At 40.4% G+C, this 21,818-nt stretch overlaps 1 protein-coding gene across 2 annotated transcripts in view; it reads left to right on the top strand.

Annotated features, from left to right (window-relative positions):
* Positions 1-523: 523 nt before the first annotated feature.
* Positions 524-21,818, top strand: part of OXR1 (oxidation resistance 1) — a 259,837-nt gene continuing 238,542 nt past the window's right edge. For both annotated transcript variants that reach the window (XM_058799965.1, XM_058799980.1), the window contains exon 1: positions 524-597. The gene's annotated coding sequence lies outside the window, so the exon portion shown is untranslated. The remainder of the gene's footprint in view (positions 598-21,818) is intronic.

Here is a 21,818-nt window from a genome sequence, read left to right as displayed (position 1 = left end):
ATGGCCCGGCCCCGAGGTACGCTCCCGGCCCAGCGCTGGGGTGCAGGGGGCAGAGCCCGGCAGCCGCCCCGCCGGACGCTCCCAGAGCCCTCCCGGCGCCCTGCGCACTCCTGAGCGCTCCGGCGGCCGCAGCCGAGCGCACCGCAGCTCTCCCGCCGCAAAGGCGCGGGCATCGCGGGCATCGCGGGCTGCCGGCAGCGCCCCGCTCGCAGAGCCTCTCCTCCGCTGGCTCCGCGGTGAGAGCCCCGCGGCAGCGCAGGCCCCGGCTGCAGAGGCTCGGCTCCGGCTCCGGCTCCGGGGGAAGCGCCGTGCGGCGGGAGGAGGCGCCCCTCGCCCGGGGCTGCGGGGAGCGCGGCGGCCGCCGCCCCTTTAAGCTCCAGCTGTTCCTTTCTGCGGCGCCTATTTTTAGCGCGTCCTCTTGGTAGCATCCAGCTCTGCCCCCTCTCTCTCCGCGCTCCCCCGTCCCGCCGGTGGTAGGTTCCGCACGGCGGGGGGACTGAGCATGTCCGAACGCGCTCGGCAGCGGCCGCCGCGCCGGGGCTGCGCTCGCTCGCAGCGCGGGAAGGAGGGCGCGGGTGCCGCCGCCGCCGCCCGCAAGTAAGTTTGTCCGCGGGCGCGGTGCCGGCGCGGGCGGCGGGCGAGGGGCGGCAGCCGCCGCCTTGGTGCCGCAGGGGCGGCCCGGGGCAGGGGTTCGGCTCCGGGCTTCGGCGCCCCCCGCCCCTGGAGGCTGGCGCCGGGCGGGATGCGCGGCGGGACCGGCTGCACCTGTGCGCCTCGGTGCGCGCCTCGGGGCGGCCGCAACTTCTCCGCTGCCCGCACCCCGGTCAGCGGCTCGCGGCCTGGCCCGGCTCGGCTCGGCCAGGCGGGTCCGCGCCGCACGGGTCGGCGGAGGCAGAGCGCGTCTGTCCCCTCGGTGCGTGTGCGGACGGGGACGGCCCGAGCGCGGTGCGGTGCGCTCCGAGCGCGGTGCGGTGCGCTCCGAGCGCGGTGCGGTGCGCTCCGAGCGCGGTGCGGTGCGCTTCGAGCGCGGGGCGGTGCGGTGCGCTCCGAGCGCGGTGCGCGGCTGCGAGCGGCATCGGGAGAGGCGGGCGGCTGCGCTGGCCCCGCGGAGAGGGCGCGATGCGAAAATACCGAGAGAGTGTCGGCGCAGGCAGTGCGCCCTAAGAGTCAGCGAGGCTGCGGTGCTCAAAGGAGTTTCTAATTTAACAGATGATGCCGCAGGAAAGAAGCAGTTTGCGGAGAGAAACTGTAACGACACAGGTTTTTCGCTCTCTCGTGTGATAATTTATTCTAGTTGTTCTTTCAGTTTAGAAGAGGTACCGTGTTTTAACTTATCGTCACTAACCAACAAATACCGAAGTATGCCCCGAGATTTTTGCCTCTGAAAATGGGTTTTTTATATTAATTTTAAAAATGCTTGGTTTGTTGTTCAGTTCACCTGTAAATGCCTTTAACGCTACGTCTTCCTAGTACTAGTGAATGTAAAGTTTTTCACTTAACGTTGAAAATGGTTTAGGTAGTTTCTTTTCCTGTGCTCTAAACCGAGGAAAGGTTTCAGAAGCTGCTTCCCTATTCAAAGGAAGTTTTTTGATGTTTGCAAAGTTGTATTAAGATAGTTTTCTAATTAAAATCATAATAGGGGAAGGGGAATTTGGGGCGCTTAGCGTGTCACTGGTGGAAGAATTGGGCTGAGGGCCAGTAAGATGTTCTTTGTGGACAGCCTGTTTTAATTTTGATTTGGCTATGTCTGTAGGTGTTGTCAGTCTAATGACCCGACTTTTAACATTTTTAAGCCATGCTTATCTTTGCACAATGACTTAGATTTGGTGTAGTACTCAGACATGAATATTCATATAAGCTTAAATGTCTGTATGGTAAGCCTCTTCAGAATTTAGGTGCCTTTAAAAATAGTTACAGACGCAGAAGATGCCATTGCTACTGTGTATATACTTGAGTCTGTTAATTAGCTTTCTGCAGCGGAGACGGGAAGGCTGCTGGATTCCGTACCCCTGCAACTCCTCAACTTTTCCCTTCTCCCAAATGAAACTCCCTCGCCTCCGCCCGCCGAGGCAGCGCTCCCGGAGAGTAACAATTGATCCGTGGGTTTCTGAAAGCCAGTTTGCATGATTTGGCTCTAGTTTGTGCACAAATAAACTGCTGTCCTGTCAGTTCCATTTTTAAGAGTATGCATTAATGGGGGAAAATGGAATTCTTGAGTTGATGCTTTTTGCCTTCTGTAAAAGACCACAGGAAGATGCAGCAAGAAAGAACTGCCTGTGTTGACAGCATAGTGATAAATAAGAAGGGAAATTCTTGTGCATGGCAACCTGCCATTTTTCTCATGTGATTAGATTTTATCTGAAATAATACCTTGTATTTTAAAGAATAAATTTATTTAAAATATGAGAAGTAGTCAAAGTTGGAACTTTAAAAATGCCTTTCCTTATGTTGCTGGAGTAATAATTTGTTTAATTATTTGGATTGTATTTTACTGTTAGGATGTTTTAGTACTATTTATTTTAGTTCCAGAGCTCATACATATTGATAGAATTATTTCAGCATCCTAACCAGATAAGGATTCTTTGATAGTCAAGCAATTGCTAATAGAGCATATAAGTATATCCTTAAAATATATGCTGTGAATTATAATTCCTGTGCAGTCTCAGTTGATTATTTTTTCTTGTCCAGGTTTGAGCCCAACTAGTGGAGATGAGAAAATTGTTACAGTAACAGTGGGTTACATATTAGTTGTTTGAGAATGTCTAGTTAGCAGCTGCAGTGTTTGCACAGCTATGTTTCCCTTTAAGCAGAAAAAAAAAAAAAGGTAACTAATCTTCTTTCACAGTGCATATCTTTCTTTCTGTTAAGACTTTTTCTCCACTGCTTGCTTAATCTAAAGAAATATCTTCCATGGGTTTGTTTGTTTTTAAAAGTGTGTCATCTTGCATTGTAGGAAATATACATACTCCTCCTGGATTTGGGGGGATAACAGAACTATTAAAAGAAATGTGAAAAGAAATGTGAAACCACTTTTTTTTAGTTGAATTTCACTTAAAAACTATACCCCCCTTGGTCCTCCCCCCACCCCACCCGCCCCACATCCCCAAACCCTGATAATAATGACTTTTTTTTTTTTTTTTTTTAATAGGGACGTGATGATTATTTAAGTCTGGTAGCAGAAGGCGGTAGTCTAGGATTGTCAGCACTAATGATCATGTGTTAATTCACAAGTGCTCAAAGAGCATTTGTTTTTGTTGATGAGCTACTGTGACTTACTTCTTCACCCTTCCGTGAGTTGCTGTTGTTTCTTAAGTTACTGTAGCAAAAAACATTAAACTGTGCATACTATTGAAACATATGGGAGGTGCCAACCTCACAGAAGCAAACAGTTGCTGCTGGCGAGCCTGGTCGGGTGTCAGATTAGCACGAGATTGTTACATGATTGGGGATGGCTTAGCTCGGGAGATACTGATACTTTTGTTTAGTAAAGCCGTTTACCTGAACGTGGGATATGGCTTCCTTGTTCCTTGCAGCAGATATTTGTTAAATAGGGTGTCTCTGGTGTGTGAGCTGTTGCCATCAGAGGCAGAAGGAGCATTTTGAAATAGGCAAAGAATTGTGAGTTTTGAAGTCCATGGGGAATATCCTCAGGTGTTCAAACAGACATTGCTCTCTTAATATCATCAGGGGTATTTTGTGCCTGGGCCAGATGCTTGTGTGGCTCCTGCAGCAGTGAGCTGTAAATTACCCTGCTATTCCAGCATCTGCTCCAACAAGATTTACTGAAGATTAGATAGAGATACAGAGAAGGTAGCTCCTGGATATCTAATGATGTGTCATACACTTTAAGACAGGAAGTTATTTGATCTGCAGGTTAAAATCTTTCAGATGGATCAGAGGCCCCTGTCGCAGGAAAACCTTATCTGTGGCTGCAGCAGTTCAAGTAGTGAGTTCCTCCTGAACGTAAAGCTACTGCTTGTATCTCTCAACTACACATTGAAGCAAGTGATGACCTCCTGCTTTCTTACATTACTCTGGCAAATCAGGGATCTAAGACATATTCAATTTGTTGTTGTTGTTTTTGTTATTCTACTGCCTACTAATAGGGTGAAATGAGAGAGAGAAGTAGGAGGGAAATCATAAACCTGTGTCAGTCTTCCATCCATGTTCCACAGATATTATACTGAGAGCTAATTGGAGGTTTGTTTCCCTAACTCTTAAATGTCATGAGGATCATAAGCCCCACTTTGTTACTCCTCAGGAACACACTTATTATCTTTGATGATTGAGAAATCATGAAAGAAGAGGGGTGTTTGACATGGGAGGAAAGGGAAGACAGAGAGAACAGCTACGAGCTGGATGTGTGATATAGAGGAGTTCTCAGCAGAGCATGAACACAGAGCAAAAACACTGCCTGTCACAAAGACAAGGATTGGACTTTCTCTGGGGCCAATGTGTAATGTCTTGCCCATATAGCACAAGGATGGTAACAGGAGGGGGGAAAATGGGATTGTATGAGTTCCTCCATTAATAACTTGAGAATATGAAAGGTGTATCAGTCTCTTTTTTTATTCTGGAACTGTTTGTTTTCAGGCTTAGAGTGATAATCTAAATCAATTTATGTATTTCTGGTGAGCTTTTATTCTTTATCCCAAATCCTTATGATTTGGGTCCTATTCATTACCCTCCTCCACCCCCAGGTGTAATAGTGGGTCAACTTTGGTAGCCTGACTGATTTGAAAAGGAGAGTTAAACTTAACATTTTTGAAGGAATGAGGAGATTTCCCCAGGACAACTGTGGGCATTGTAAAACTTGAAGGGACCTTGAGGGACTTGAAGTGACTTGATGAGACTTACCACTTAGAAAAAAAATATTTTTAATTTAATGTTTTGGAGTAAATCCCTCTCAACACTTGTGTGTCCATTGTGTGCTTTCCAGTTATTAATTAGCCCAAGTTTTTGCTATTATAAACTAATTTTTAGGCTAGTGTTGTTTTTATTCAACTTCCAGCTATCAGGTCTGGCTATTTGCCTGTTCAAAGAGCTACATACTGTCCAATTTTTTAATAGGAAAATCTGTATCAATTGATGAAGGCCTCTTAATAAGACTGAGTTCATCAAATCTTTTGCTCTTTATGTATTTTCACTCCTGTTTTCTTTTTGTGTCTGGTCAGTTAGACTGTTTTCTGTCTCTTGGAAGCTGTGCACCTACTGTGCCCTGGATGAAAATGCTTTTCCTAATGTGCAGTAACTTTGCACACAAATTAAATGGTAAGGGCAAGATAAAGTCAGGGCCCTAATAGGAAGGAGAGACTGTAAAGAAAGCTCTGATGGAGAAGTAGGTACAGGTTGTCTTATCCTTTGCTGGGAAATCTATCAGTGGTCAACAATGAAAGATGAATGAAAGGAATTTTGAACACTAAGAGAGCTTAACAGACCTTAGCAAAAGCAAGACCATTTCTGTGGAAGATGGGAACTTTGTTAGGCTGGGAATGGGAGCCTTAGTTGTGCAAGATCCAATGCTGCAGTTTACACATCATTCAGTCATCAGTGACCAAAGACTGACACTTTGGATCAGCCTGGGACATGCACCCTTTGCATCCCTGTGAAGAACAGTTGACATATTTGCAATCATGGATGTAAAATATTTCTTACTGACCGGGTAAAACAAAGCTGTAGCAGTTCTGTCTCAAACCTGGGATGACTCTGGAAATATTACCTGCTGAAAGTCTTTGTTCAATTGATACCATTTGTATCCACTTCTGTTCTGGAAGGCATTGTCACAGCCATCAGGATAGATTACTAGAATCCATCCTGTCTATCTTCAGTGGGTGATCTCAACCACCTAAGCACCAAATTTGGAGAAAAAATATGCAAAATGAACACATAGCATGGCTGCTTAAATAATATGCTTTTTCTTTCCAGACATTATATATACAATTCTCATTCATTTCACTGTGAACCTAATTTGTGGGAACAGAAAAGAATTGTCTGCCTCCTGTGTTCCTTCATATAAAATGCTTTTGGTACACATAGATATGAAACAAATTTTATAGGTAAAACATAGTTCAACTGAAGTACTTGCATAGGTAAATAGAATCCAGAAATCTTTACATAAGCTTATATATGACATGCATACAAAGATAAGACTTTGATACTGTAGTCAGAACTGTGTTTTTCCCCAGAGCATAACACAACCAGATTCCATGAAGATACTTCCTAAAATAATTGTAAATACATTATTAGCTATTCCTAATCTAACCATAGCTATATAAAACCTTAGTAATAAATAATATTTCATAAATATTACAGAGCACACTAAAAGTGTTGGTATTTATAGTCACTGTAGTCCAACTAGATTCACTTGCAAGTCTTCTTTATACTTCCTTTCTGATTTTAAATTATTAATACTGTTCTATTTCAGAAATTGATATTTGTATACTGTTGATGTAAATCCAATCTATTCAGTCATTTGTTTGACAGTTGAATTCCAAGTGGTCTTATGCATTTTGTTGCACAAAAAAGCCAGGGCATCCGTGTTGTTTATGAAAGGATATTCCAAGGTGATTGATCAATTAATATTACATCTCTTGTAGCTTCTGGAAAGAGAAACTGTAACAGTTTTTAAATCCCCTTTAGAAAAGGAAGCAACTCTTATCCAGGACTGCAAGAAGCAATTGCAAGACAAAAGGATGCAATGGGAAGCAAAATGTTTTTTTCTTCTGGCTTTAATTCTCTATTGGGATCTTATTGTTAGTGTCTTTGGGATTTTAGAAATTTTCTCTGGGATTACTTTTATTTTTTGTTTTTTTTTTTTTTTTTTCATTTTTCCTGGAGTGACTATAAACACTAACTATGGTGAAATATTATAGCCGTAGGAATAATGCTAACTCATTAGTAGTCAATCTCACTTCTACATGAAAGCTCAATTCTCTTGTTGTACTTTCTGCTTGAATAGTTTTCAAAGAACCACTCTAATTTTATTTGTGGACTTAAACTACTGATAGAATTCCCACTCATACCTTCTGTTGCCATTCCTATATTACCATGGCAAAAATAAATTGTGTCTTTCTTGCATGCAGTTTCCATATGCCAGAAATAGTGATAGTAGCAGGAATTGGCTGGTCCATGTGGAATGCTTGACTGTGAAACTCTTTCCGTATGCAAACTGTCATACCTCCTTTTTCTTTTTTCTTCCTTTTTTTTCACTGAGGTCTGCCTCACCTGAAATCCTACATACCTGAGTTTGTGCTCCACTGAGAAGTTTTATCTGAAGAAATGAGAAAATTAGACACCTCTAAAATGGGAACAGTTGAATAGCTAAGTGTAAGAAATTGTAAGGAATGTTTAGAGGTGGCATTAACTGAAGTGGCAGTAACATCTGTACAATGAAGATAGCACAGCATAGCATAATGTGAAAAGATAAGTTCATTAATGTTGGTGAAACACTCTGATGCTGTAGTGATGATCACCTTGGAGAGGCTCACGAGGAAATTGATACTTCTGGCATCCTAGCAGAGCTTAACTAGAGTTCCCTAAGGCTATAGACTGAACAGCTCTGGTCAGACTAGACACCAAATACCTTCTCTGCTTACTCAGTAAATGGTGCTGTCTGAGTGTTGTGGAAACAAGTGCAGTGAAGACATAGCTGAACATTGTGTAAAGCTGTTAATCTCTCCTTTTGGAGAAGATTGTTTAGACTCTTGGTGACCTGTGGTTCTCAACTGTGTTGCAAATAGCAGCCACAGTATGAGGTGTTGGTTCCTACTGAAGTCCCCATCAAACTACAACCAACTTTCTGAACTGGGGGAGAAAAGCTCCTTGTGCTGATGATGTGACTGTGAAAGAAGAGATCTGTGTAACTCTGCATAGTCATTAGTGAGGGTAAGTGAATACAGACAGCAGCAAATAAGGCAGAATTAAGATACAAATGGTCCTGATTTTGATAAATGTGATAATTTTCCTTACACTCCATAAAGGAAATGTCATCAAAATCATGTTATATGTCTGCTGGAACTCTAGTACATGTGTACATCATATCCACCAGCACTAGCAGAGGTCTGCAAAGTGGTCAAACCCAGTGATGGAGGCAGTGATTGTTATTGCCCAGGTGGAGGAGCAGCATGGCTGGGTGGAGTTTGCAATATTTGGAATGAAATGTAACCAGACATTGTAGGTGGGGACCTTAAAGATGATCTAGTTCCAACCCCCCTGCCATAGGCACATCTCCCACTAGACCAGGCTGCCCAGTGCCCCATCCAGCCAAGCCTTGAGCACTGCCAGTGAATAGGGCAGCCACAGTTCCTGTGGGCAGTCTGTACCTGATGTATTACTGGGACACAGGGGACAACAAATTCTCACTGCAGTTCTGTCACAAATGTTGCAGTAAGTGCTGCAGGAAGTTTTGAGCAAGGCTTAGATTATTCCTAGATACAAAGCTTGACCTCAATGAAGCTTTAAAGGGAAGGTATTGCAAATATAGTAATACTGAGAAACACCCAGAAGAGATACCCTCACCTTCCCATATGTACTTTCCCCAAGTTCCTTTACCTTTCCTTTCCCCAGATTTCCAGGTCCTGTGAGTCAGTCAGGGTAAAACTGTAGCACAGGCAGAATGCAAACTTGTTACCGCCCTTCCCAGCATGCCCTCAGTCACTTCCAACCACTTCTATTTCACAGGTGCGCACTGAAGGAAGAGATTTGGAAAGATTGTGTGGCACGGGCAGTAAAAATGAATTCTCCTAATGAATTTATATGTCATCTTCTGTCACCTCCTTTGGGGAGCTTAAGATACCAGTGGTTGGAGCCCATGGGTCTTTCTTCAACTGAAATAAAGGAAATCTTCTTGAGGAAATATGAAAATTGTCATTGATAGGGAGGAAATTGTTCCATCTCCATGATCTCTAAATTCCTGTAACTGCTAATTGCATCCTGTTTTCTACTTCCCCTTTGTAGTTATTTTAATTACAGCTCAGTACAGTGAAAGTACCTGTTTGTTGCTGTATGAGTGTATCCAAAAGGAAGAAGAAGAAGAAAAAGGTTATTTATTCTGCATTTTTAAAATACTCAGTCATGTTTTAGATCAGTTGTCTGGGTTTAGTTTTTGGAATGTATACCTCTATGTAAGCCAGTACTTCTTTAGATAATAGGAGGATTTGGTTTTAATAACTTCCTCTGAGAAGCACAATAACTCAATTTTCCAAGGCTATGTAAATATTTTCCAAGTATATTAATTCACATTTGCCAAAATAAGCCAGTTTTATACCTCTGTGAGGGCAAAAGCAATGACCAATTTGCTTTAATATCCGTGAATTAGGTCGTGTCATGTTAAATGGAGGTTGAAACACTGACACAGGTTGCCCAGAGAAGCTGTGGCTGCCCCATCCCTGGACGTGTTCAAGGCAAGCCTGGATGAGGCTTTGAGCAACCTGCTCTAGTGAAAGGTGCCCCTGCCCATGGCAGGAGGATTGGGACCAGATGCTCATTGAGGCCCCTTCCAACCTGAATCATTCTGTGATGATTATTAGAAGGATTTTAAAGAGTAGTCTAAAAAAAGTGGGAATAAATTAATATAAATGGTGAGGCAGTGAAGCTGGTGTCAGCAGCTTGTGGTGTTCTAGGTGCTTGTACCTGACATTTTATACCTCAGTGCTTCAACAGTGGCACCATGCAAATTTCAGTGCATCCAGCATTCAGTTTCCATGCCAGGATTATATTACTCAAGTTTGTTTGGAGTTCTGGACTGTTGCAATTTTAAACCACTAGTGTTTTGTCATGTGTCTTTGTGTAGGAAGATTCCCATTTAATACAAATTGAACTGTGATAAATTAATGATTGTGACCAACTCTGAGCAGTAGGACATCTGAATCCTGCAAATGTCTTTATGTTAAAGTTACAAGCAGTGGGCTAATTTGACAGACAATCTTCCAGACTGTTCTTGGTGCATTGTTAATCATACCTCTACATAGGTCAAGAAAGGTAAAATGATAGTATTTTCTCCAAAGAAAACAAGTTTATCATCCATTTCTTGATTGTGGATTAGAAATGCAACATTCTTCCTGAAGGACTTCAGAATATAACCTTGTAAGAGGCTTTCTCCAACAGACATCTATAGCATCCAAGAGAAGTTAGGAGAACACAGGCAAGACTTCATTCTGGTAAATCATCACAGCTAAAGCAAGATTACTGTCATTGTTCCCTAGTATGTGTTGTTTAGAAAAAGTTTCTCTTCTTTGAAACAATAATTTTTTGTGTTACTTGTTTTGATATATTGTCTCAAGTAGGCTCTTGATGTTGAAGAGAACATAGTTGTATTGATGCATAAAATAGATGTATTGCTTTGGATGAAGGAAAGTTTTACTCTGTACAAATGAGCATTTGCATTTATACAATATCATTATGATTTAAGGTACTTGTAAATGTGCATGACTTCTAATTATGAAAAACAACACTGAATCTGAGGCGACCATTTGGGTCAAAACTTTTCTTTGCCTATCCCAAATCATCTAGTCAGTCTGCCTGTGCATTCTTTGGCTTTTTTGAATCTTTAGTTATTATGGATACACTTTTAGTATTGCTAATTGGCTACACTAAGATTTCCTTTCTTAAAATAATGCTGATGCAGAAAAGTAGTTTCTGTGAGACCACTAGGGGAGTGTTTAAAGAATTGTTGCACTTTGGGAACCTAGTCTCATAAAATGACTTGAGAATGGCTGGTTAAAGGTGAGCTACAAGAACATTTATTTTCAACCTTAAATTAAGGTATTAACTAATAAAGCTTGTGACAGGAAATTACAGAAACGATGTCTTAGTCTCTATGAGTACTACTACATTAAAATTCATACCTAAACTTGTACTTTTTTCTTTCTTGCATGCTATCTGTATTTGGAAGTTCTAGTTCTGATCTTTCCTATCAACAGATGTTTTTGCTACAAATTTATGATCTAAACCAAATAAAACTGTACAGGGCAACAATAGTTCCTCAGTAAAACAAAGAAGCTTAACTCTTCTGTTAAAAAAACTATTTCATTAGGCTCTAGAGTCTAGGACAGGGACAGACTTTGACAAATTTTATTTTAACATATGGAAGAGTTGGATAATTTTCCCTTGAACACGTCTACAAATCAACAAGTAGTGAAAAATAGGTTTTTCCCATGTTTTAGTGGAGGGTCAGATAGTGTATTGCAAACAGCTTTGAGCCATGTGTGGAAAATATTCCTACCTTCTGTTCATCAATAGAGAAACAATGATGTTTATATATTTATTATAAATAACTCCATGTGTATTTTTTGTCTTCTTTCTGGCTGATTGGTGGAACTAAGCTGCCATGAACTGGATATGCATGCTACTAAAAGTATGAATTTTTAGTTTTTTCTTAATCAGCTTTAAAAGCACAGAGGCATTTTCTGGTGCAACATCAGTGATTTTATGACTTTTTTTTGCATGTGAATGGCACCTAAGTGTTGTTCACCCCAATGGACAGAATGGCTGCAAAACATATTGCTGTTGGTAATGTGGTCAGAAGAGAGAACTCATTCTGTGATATAAACCCTTGAGTATTTTAATTGTAGTATAGATAGGAACAAATACCTCAGTTTTGTTCTTTGCTATGTCCAGCCTGACATGGTGAGAAAAATAATTTGCACAAGTTTTTTGTACAGTAGTCTTTTGTGTAACTCTTTTGTTTCAAAAATTGCAAGTACCTCTACTGTGCTTGCCAGTAAAACAGAACTTACATGAACAGAGCAAAACCCCCCTTCATTCTCTTCCAACTAATTTGATTCCTGCTAAAATCCTGTTTATGTTTGGAAAGGAATGACCTTGAAACATTGTAGTTCACAGTTCAAATGTTTTGGTAAATATTGGCTTATATACTGGGTGACCTGAATAAAAATAATTAGTAGGGAGTAGAATCTTTTGTTGTTGAATTTCTCATTATCTTTTTGAGGTGTTCATTTTTTCATGTCCCTCTATTTGTTGTATGAAGAATAAATTTAGTATTGTGGAATCAATAATGACATTTCCCATTCCATGGTCATAGCTCTTATTTAATGCTTTCAGCACAGTCATTTTTATAGATGCTCTGCATAATGTATCAGCATGGGCCCGATTTTTGTCTGTGACTCAGAAAATGTTGTAATTATAATGGTGCAGGCAGCTCCATCTCTTACTTATGAGGCTATAGTCACGGTAGTGAGTTTTCTACATGAATGCAGAATTTGTAAGCCTGCACCAACATTAAATAAATAACCTCTGACAAGTGTTGAAATTTTATTTCAATTATGTGCTAGTGTTTGGTTTCTGTCAGAGGGCTCTGTTGTTCTCCAGCACCCCCATTATGTGCATGCATTTGCAGTGAAGGGAAGGTAATTTGTGGCCTCCTGTTCTGCTGGGTAGTGGTGAAGCAATTTTGGTAAGAATGTACATTGTCACTCTTGCTCCTCTTATTCCCTGAATCACTTTGCAAGTGCCACAGTTGAATATTGCTGGAAAAAGTGCCTAATGCAGACAGCCTGAAATTATGTGAAAACTGCTTGTAATAGCCTCAGTTTAATACCAGAAACAGAATAGAGGAAACTATGCACAAATATAGATAGCCTGAATCATCAGCTGCTGGTGGAAAACTCGTGTGCGCATCCAGTCAGGCAGAAAAAATACTGACTTCCACTCTAGTTCAACAAAGCCACATGAGTTTTTAAAACTCATAGGAATCAGCTTAATTATTACAGTGTATCAATTTTACCTGAATTGAGAGAAAGGAAGCAGTGTGATTTTACATTAACAAGACGAACAAAGCTGAACTAACACCAGTGTCCAGTTCGGCATTTGCAGGGCACAGGTGTCTGGATGTGCCCTTTTCCTGTGTGCTGCTGTACTTTTTGGGATGATGCAGTTCTCAGGTTATATGTGGACATCCCAGCTAAGAAGGGTAATAAGATAAGCCCCCTTTGGCTAAAAAAAGAACTGTGCTAAGCTTGAGGATGACGCACATGTAGGCTTTCCTTTGGACTTCCACCTGGAACTGCAAGAATACATGAAAACCCTCTTCCTCCTCAGCTAACGAGATCTAGGGGAGTCCCATATTGGACACTTCCTGTTTTAATCTGCTGAGAGCAGCCTCCTAAAGCAGGCACATTTCTGACCTTTATTCAGTGATCTGTCAAAATGTTTGGTAGGTGATGTGTGATGTTCTTGCTCAACCCTGATTTCAATTCTACTATTGTAATCCTAAAAATCAGACTATTAAACAGTGGAATGAATGTCCAGTGTCATTTTAGTAGCAGTTGAGCAAGAGCACTGTTATTATTGATCTCATTGCATATAGAGTTGAATCTAATAATAAGATATTATTTAACCTTTTTGATGGTTTTCATATTAATAATGACCTACAAAAAAGTTAGAACATGAAGAAGCAACTAGATATATGTTTCTGAGGAAAAAGAATGAAAAAATGAAAACCAATTCTAAGTTTTAATTAGAAAAAGATTAACTGTATAATAAGTTTTATTGCAAAGGCATAACTAGGTCCCATTTTCTTCTTCTGTAGTTGAAATGTCTCATGTGAGCATTTATAAATCTTAAAACTCTGCAAATGGAGACTTGAACACCACATGTTGGACACCACATTTCACTTCTGTCTTATTGATCTTAAGGCATTGTCAAAATTGACAAATAGACAATTGCAAATCCATCTTAAAATTGAAGTGCTTACCATTTGCATGATATTCTCTCATGAGACTCCTCTGTCTGAGATCTGTCTTTTCAATTACCATTTGCTGTCACTCAGAACTTCTTGCACTTTAATATTATAATGCAAATACCTCTGAGTTTATCCAGGTTTATTAGTCCTTTTTCTGTTTCCATGCTGTTTTCAGTCCCAAGTAGATTTAAAGAAATGTCCTCAAACAACTTGATTGGTAAAGGTTCACAAAGCAATAGTAACAGTTCATAATTTCATGGTTCTCTGAAAAACCAAATAATTAGATTGTTTCTCTTTTGAATTTTTAGTGGAATTACAGCTTCATAAGACAGAATTTAGGGCTTCAACAGAACTTAATTGTCATGGCATAAATTATCTTCAAGATAAGAAAACTCTAGTAGTGGTAGTATTTGTAATATTCCTAGTGATGAAAGCAAAACAAAGTGACTTAAGAGTGCATGTGGTGCTTGTGGTTCCTGTCTTATTCCTGTACATGTAATTGGCCAGAAAACAAAAGAAATACCACAATAAAATGTTCATTTAATTGGATCATTGTGAAGCATTTATGGAGGGAATAGTCTCTTCTGATGTTGCTGGATTGGTCTTGAGATCTTGTTTCTAATTAACAAAAAGAAGCCCAGCAGCATCCTTTCATATCAGGAAGAAAACCAGGGAAAAATGTAGCATTGAGATAAGACAAAAAGGAAAAAAAAAAAGAGAAGTTCTTCAGCAGAATCTTGGAGACAGTCTCATGAGTTGCAGTTTTTCATTTTAGATTTAATTTTCATTTGGAAACTGCTTAGGAAAAATAAAAATAAAATATAAGACAAGACTTCTTGTGGAAATAATGATCTCTTCTGATCTTTAGCTACATTTGGCTGCTGCAAAATACAATAATAAGGTCATAGACATATAGCAGCAAATAAAAATCTAATAGTTTAAGTCTAATCATAGACAAAATCTGATACTCAGTATACTCTGTGAGTGGCTTGTCCTCTTTCCTCACAGTCTCATGGGAGTGTGTTCCTTCTGTAAAACCTTCCTATTTTCCACAATTTGCCCACCACTCCTTGGGAAACTTTGATTTCTTGCAGGGAAGCCTGCTAGGAGGTCCCTGTGGGAGCAGGTGTGGACCCAGAGCATGCTTCTGCCACCATCACTCGCCATCTGGGCTGCTTTATTCACTTGGAGTTCACATTCTCAAACATATGTACTGATATTTGTTCATTTCTATTTTCTCTCCTGTGTGAATTTGTGTATTCATAAACCTTCATGTCTTGAACAGTGATGGTTTGCATTCTCTAACCCAGGAGTAGACTAAGGGCTTAGAGCAATGAATATTTAGTTTATTAAAAAGCAGAATATGTAAACCAGCATTTTTCCTAAGTTCTGTGTGTGTTTAATATTGTCTTTAATGTCTATCATCTCCTGCACCCTTGATTTTATCTTAGTGAAAGGAAGGATGTCAGTTCTAAAAACTACATTTAGAGCTGTGACAAACAGCATTCACTGCAAAATGGGATTTCTGATGGAAGTAAATATGCTTCCAAACAGTAGTTCTGCTTCCCAAAAAGGCAGGCCCACTGTAATACCCTATGATGGGGTGACAGGGCAATCCAGACAATCTGCTTGTCTCACTGTAATTTGCTGCATATGCTTAGTCCTGAATGATTTAAAATTAACGTCTTCATAAACCTCCATAAGTGGGGTGTGTGGTCCACTAGATTTATGCATTCAAACATGGTGGTTCTGTTCCTTCATTTCTGAACAAAGAGTTTCTTAATTCTGCTTTGCATACATACATATGCTGAAGACCTTAGTTATTAATAAAATATAGTAACTATTTTTTCAACCTTCAGAAATCTGTTTAGGCAACAGATGAGATTAAAGTTGATGTACCTGGATAGACAAGTTGTGATTCCTATATATCTTTTTGGAAATATTGTACACATTCTCTTGTGAGTTCAGGAAATAGGCAGCTCTTAGTGAAGTTTACAGTGTCAAAAACAGGGAGTGATTTGTATTCTTTGGGCTATGTTCTTTAGCTGTGTCAGGATGGTAAACAGAAACTCCATGTTAATCTGACTTAGTAAGGAGCTTTCAGGATGCAAGTTAGCAGATTTGTAATCTGCCTGTTTGTAAACAGATACTGTTTTTGACCTTGCTTGTTCTGGATGTGCTTCATCACTGTAGCTTCAGAAAAGCAGAACACATTTTCCCCATTACCTACATTGCACAAAAAAAAAAAAAAGGAAGCCACAGCTTTCTGCCATAGATTTCTCAAATATCTGCATTATACCATGGCTGAGGGCCTAGTGCTGTTTTCATGTTCTTATGCAATGCTTTTAATCCTCAGTGATCAGCATCCTTTAAGAATTAGAGTGTCCAGTTTTTCATTCCCGTTATTTTTATGGGCTCACAGTACACATACACTTGTGCTGCTTAGAAACAACTGTGTGAAATAAATTGATTAATAACGAGCCGTATTTAAGTGTTCTGCTGCTGGGCCTGTTGTCTTTTTCTATTACTTTTTTTATTCTTGTTCTTATTAGGCAAAATAAATCATGCTTGTCATTTAGCTGGCTGAAAAAAGGTGAACACCAAATTCTTAAATTCTACCTCTTTCAAGTGCTGAGTGTTAATTGGGCTTCTCAGTAGAAACTGTCTTGAGAGGCAATGTGACTATATTATAATTGTGTGAAAGCAAAACATCTGCAAGACTTAAGGAACATCAAGTAGGTTTGTTTTCTAATAATGTACTTGAGAAGGAATTAAAATTATTAAAAAGATATTAGTGCTGTGACATGTAAAACAGTAATCCAGTGGCTTGTATCTTCCATTTCTCACACAGAAAGCAGAATTTCCTTAGTGGGAATCTCAGAAACATCTCATCCTTGGAAGTTTGCTTGCAGACCTTTATCTTTCTAAGATTAAATGAACCAAAAAGGTGTCAGGTTGGGTAATACTGTGGAGATTTTATTGAGAAACTAGGACCAGATTTCACAAAGACTACATATTTTTGCATTTTCCTCAATCCAGTATATGCCATGTCAATCATATCTATTCTTGTGTCAGTGGTGCTTTAGTTTGGCAGTGGGGTGTTGGAATTCCTGTTGCCTTTTGTATGGGAAGTTAAGCCCCTGGATAGCTTTTCATGCTGTATGCCCATTCAGAGTATCAGCACTTGATCCATGAATCCCAGCTGCAGAGTGAGAGTGTAGTGGTCACTCTGGATCTAACTACTGCCCTGTAGCAACTCATTGTCCTTTTACATGAGCTTTTTACCCCATGATTAAAAATGTCAAATCCAGAAACAAGTAGCTGGACAGTGTGAATTACTCGGAAGTGCTGGTTGCAGTCAATTTCCCCTGCTAACAGAGAAGTAATCAATTTACTCTTTCTTCTTTTTTAAACCCAAAAGTATACCTGAAGCTGACCAAGGAGCACATGGCTAATATCTTTATCGAAAGAACTTTTAATTGATTTATATTAATTGATTTGTGAAGTCTCCCAAAATCTTGCAGGAGCTGCTGTATTTCTTTATGCTTAGTGAACTCCTGCATCTTCCCAAAGTAAAAGAGTAGGATCTGATCCTGGAGAGTATTGCAGCACTGCAAAGATGGCATACAGCACATCATGTCCTGGCACATTGTGTCCTGCAATCAGTGGGCAGATACTCTGTAAAGCAAAATTGAGTAACTCTATAGCAGACTGAAGCATCTGTCTCACCTGCTACCTGTCTTGGCTTCATGCCTCTTGCACCTGATATCAGAGTCACCTTGCATTGCTGGAAAAGCTGACAGGCTTCTGGAAGGTATTTGGGATCTTGACTTCACATGTTTTAGTCCTTCACTGAATCTCATTACTCGGTGTGGTAGAATGCCAACTGCTGCCGTTTTAATTCAAACTAAATAGCCCCCAAGTTCCTTGAGGTGAGTGGAGATACTTAGTTAGGAGCAAAGCTGTAAACAGTTTCAAAATCTCATTCAAGGAAATCTGGAAGAGACTTACTGAGAAACAGAAGAATGGCTCACATTCACATGTGTGCACAAACACCCCTGTGCACAGCACCTTTGTCTCTAATGGAAAATTTGCAGTCAGTTGCAATTTGGCTTAACATGCTGTACTGTGGCCAGATATTCAGAGAAAGATTTTGGATCTGAATTACCCATTTTCCTGCATAAAATTATTGGCTGAAAACCTTTTTTTTCTTTCTTTTTTTTTCAGCTAATTCTAATGACCATAACTGAATTCAACGGCTTTAGACTGAAAAAGAGTAGATTAGATAAAGGAATGATTTTCTGTGAGGTGGCCCAGAGAAGCAGTGGATGCCCTGTCAGTGGAAGGGTTCAAGGTCAAGCTGGATGTGGCTTTGAGCATCCTGGTCTCGTGGAAGGTGTTGCTGCCCATGGTCATGCCATGCCCATAGGTGGTCTGTTCAAGTCCTTTCCAGCACAAACCATTCTATGATTCTGTAACTCCACTTCAGCTTCTCCAGCCATTTTGAGTAAATAAAATATATTCAGTGGCAGTGATGATTGATCAGCCTATCATATAAGGAACTATGAAGCAGTTTGTAGTATGTTAAAGACCTAAATGTTGGTTGCTTATATTCAGCTTCTGTTTTGGGAAAAAAGATGTCATAAATGGCAAAGTTAAGGAGAGAACTGCAGAAGAGAGGTAAGCAAGCAATGACCAAATAAAAACTGCACAATGGAAGGAAACTTATTTTGGTTTCCCGAACATGATACAGAATGAAAAATGTTTACCAGTGTTCATGACTAAAAAGAGAACCAGGTCATTCTGCCTTTCTTCCCTTTCATTGCCACTGTAAACACTCCCTCCTAACAGACCCTTTCAAACAGTTTTGTGTTTTTAGGCATTATTTTGCACATCATGATGCTACTACATGCTGCCTTCCCTACTGAGAAACTATTATAGCATGCTGGACAATAAAGGCTGCCTGCTGTGATGAATGCTAGCTACCCAAGGGCAATGACATCCCTCCTGACTTCACTTCTGAGTTGCTGACTGTGCCTCCCAGCAGACCTATATGAGAGATCTAAAGAATAAACTGATCCTCAGTTTTTTTACTTAATCTTAGCTGGTGAAATAAATTTTTAAAAATCCTAAAGTGTTAAAAAAAGAAAAAACAGTTTATTGTTGTGTACAAAGTAACCAACTAACAAAATTCACTTTGTTAACAGGAGGAGGAACTGCAAGTTAGCACAGATGTAGGAAAATGGTTTTTAGTCTACTCTGTACAACTTGGTGACTTTATTTTTAATTTTTATTTTTTCTTAAGGCTTAAAAAATGTATTTTAACATCTGACTTATGTATGGTTTCTCCAAGCTGTTTATAAATAAAGCTGATCAAGACTTCTTATTGATCAGATTTTGATTTCTTCTCTCAGACAAAATGAACCCAAGAATGCTGCATTTATCTGCTTGTAGGAATATTCTTTTCATGTATCTAGATAATTGCAGCAGTAGTTTTATCAGTTCTTGATGAATTTGGAATTTCAAAGTAAGAGTCAGTTTCCTTCTGTGTTTGTTATCTCATGCTTGATTTTTATTAATTTTACATTTAGCTTCTGATTTGATTGGTATCTTGAAAAGTTTGTGATACAAACTGTAGCATTCTGATTATAAAGATTTGGAACAATCCTTTAACTTCTGTTACATTATTTAGCTTTCAGATCTTAGGGTCAATCCAATTATCCTTCAATGTTTTCCTGATCTTCAGTGATGATGTGCAATATTTTTGTTACAGCAAAACTACACTAGGCATGTTTCCCTCTAACAGGTTGTTCCTAATTCTTTCAGAACCTACTGTGCAGCAGACATATTTGATTCCTCAGGGTGCAAAGGCAACCAGAATGACCTATTCATTGCTTGTGTCTTACCCCCAAAACCTGTAATTAAGTCTGACTTTATTGAAGCTGTAGACTCTTACAGGGTAGTGACATGGACATGCAAGCTGTTGTCCAAACAGAACATCCCAATATCTAGAGCCTGGAAAAAGCATTGCCTTCCAAAGATTCTTAAACAGTTGTGATAAATTTTGACTTAGAATAACATGCCAGGAAAGAGATGCAAGAACAGTTTCACTTGCACACACTGCAGTGTCTCGATTTTTTAATTGGGTGTGCCAGGATTTGCACTGTGCCAGCAGGTTGCCTGGTTTGCTGGCTTGCTGAAGGCTATGGCATCTCTTCAACTGGGATTTCCTGGGCTCAGCTCCCACTGTGGCATTTTTGCACTTTTTTAGGAGATACTCTCAATGGAGTCTTTTGAAGCTATTCCAATAGTTGCATGTGACCCACTCCAGGAGATTTTACCCCAAAACCATTAGCCTGACCTGTGTTCTTAATCAGCTGTAATCAGTTTCCCATATTATCCAAAATGCTTATTCTGGTTGCAAAATCCTGTAATACCTACATTACCCTTGACAAGGATGATTTTCAGTTCTTCCAGTAGCCATCTTTTGGAGTGCCAGGGCTGTGCCAGGGCCAACAGCTAGGCCAGTCTTACCTCTTGTGATACTGTCTCCCTAAAATCATCCTGGAATAAAAGGTTGAAAAGCCTGTGTTTGAAGGTAGTTTGGCAGTCAGGAACCTGGTCTTCATTATAATTAAGTGATATCTGAGCAGCCCTCTCTCAAACCCTGCAGAACAGCCACCTGTGTTTGGCATACCTGGAAGCCAGAGGGGCTGTCATCTGAGGTGCTGATGGGGAAATCATCAGCACTTGAGAAAATGTAACCCTGATAGTGATGTCTCCCAGAAAAGTTGTAAAAGTTATAATGTGGTGGTGTTATAAACTTCTTGTAGCAATAGGAATACCATTATTGGTGAATGGATGCAGTAATTTAAACTGCAGAACAGGCAGAAGGGTTTATATTAAAGATTATATTAAAGTGTTTATATTAATTCCCATGTTCAACCTTTTGCTGGGAGGAGTTACATACCATGCAAAATTTTCTTGGAATATAGTTTCAAATGCCAAATTAAATATCTTATTTTTTATTAATAAACTATTTGATGTGAGTAGCCTTGTGGGCTGTTCATTCCAACAGCCTATGTGGTCTGAGAGATGTTTTTTTATACTTGAAGGGATCATATTAATATTCAGCTTTAACTCTTGCTGTCTGCTCTGCTACCTTCCTAATCATAAATTTAACTTTCCAAATGGCAGATTTTGAACCTAGGACAAAATTACACTGGGCACAAGTATAAATCATGTGAGGAGTGGCTGGAGAGCTGCCCTGCAGAAAGGAATCTGGGGCTGCTGGATCTGGGGCAGCCCGGCAGTGGGAGCCAGCTGTGTGCCCTGGCAGCCCAGAGGGCAAAATGCATCCAGGGCATCAAACACAGCAGCACCAGCTGGGCTAAAGAGGGGATTATCCCACTTTATTTGGTGTTGATGTGACCTCATCTTGAGCACTGAGCACAGTTCTGTACCCCACCATTTAAGGAGGACATGCAGGTGCTTGAATGTGGCCAGAGGAGGACAACAGAGCTGGTGAAGGGGCTGGAAGTCACCATCCTGTCAGGAATGGCTGAGCACTTTGGGATAGGACCGGAGGGAATGCCCTGAAGTTGTGTCAGGGGAGGATTAGGTTAGATTAGGAAAAAGGTGGAAATCAGAGGTGGTTGGACACTGGAACAGGGTCCCCAGGGAAGTGGTCACAGCACCAGCCTGACAGAGTTCAAGCAGAGTTTGGACAGTGCTCTCAGGCACGTGGTGTGACTTTTGGGGTGTCCTGTGCAGGTCCAGGAGTTGGACTCAATGAACCTTGTGGGTCCCTTCCAACTGAACATGTTCTATGATTCTGTGCTCTGTTCCTTGTACCTGTGGCTATAAAGCTGCTAGAGAAAGGTGTCTGTGACACAGATGCCTATTCAGAGATGTGGCAAACTTGTAGCAGCTCAGCACAGTGCAACACACTTCTTTAGTTGTTTTTCTGGTCAAAGGCTCCATTGCTGCTGCAGAATATGAGATTCTGGTAGTCTATATCTGACTTTTTTCCTATTTTTTTTTTTTTTTGGCAGGGGAGGGCAGTAGATGAAGTAATTTGAAAGATGCAAGAGTAAGACAAATGGAGACATGTCAAGAA

The sequence above is a fragment of the Ammospiza caudacuta genome, chromosome 1 (genome assembly GCF_027887145.1).
Source record: "Ammospiza caudacuta isolate bAmmCau1 chromosome 1, bAmmCau1.pri, whole genome shotgun sequence".
Classification (NCBI taxonomy): Eukaryota; Metazoa; Chordata; class Aves; order Passeriformes; family Passerellidae; genus Ammospiza; species Ammospiza caudacuta.
The sequence above is the reverse complement of the archived record's forward strand: the minus strand, read 5'-3'. Positions and strand labels throughout refer to the sequence as shown.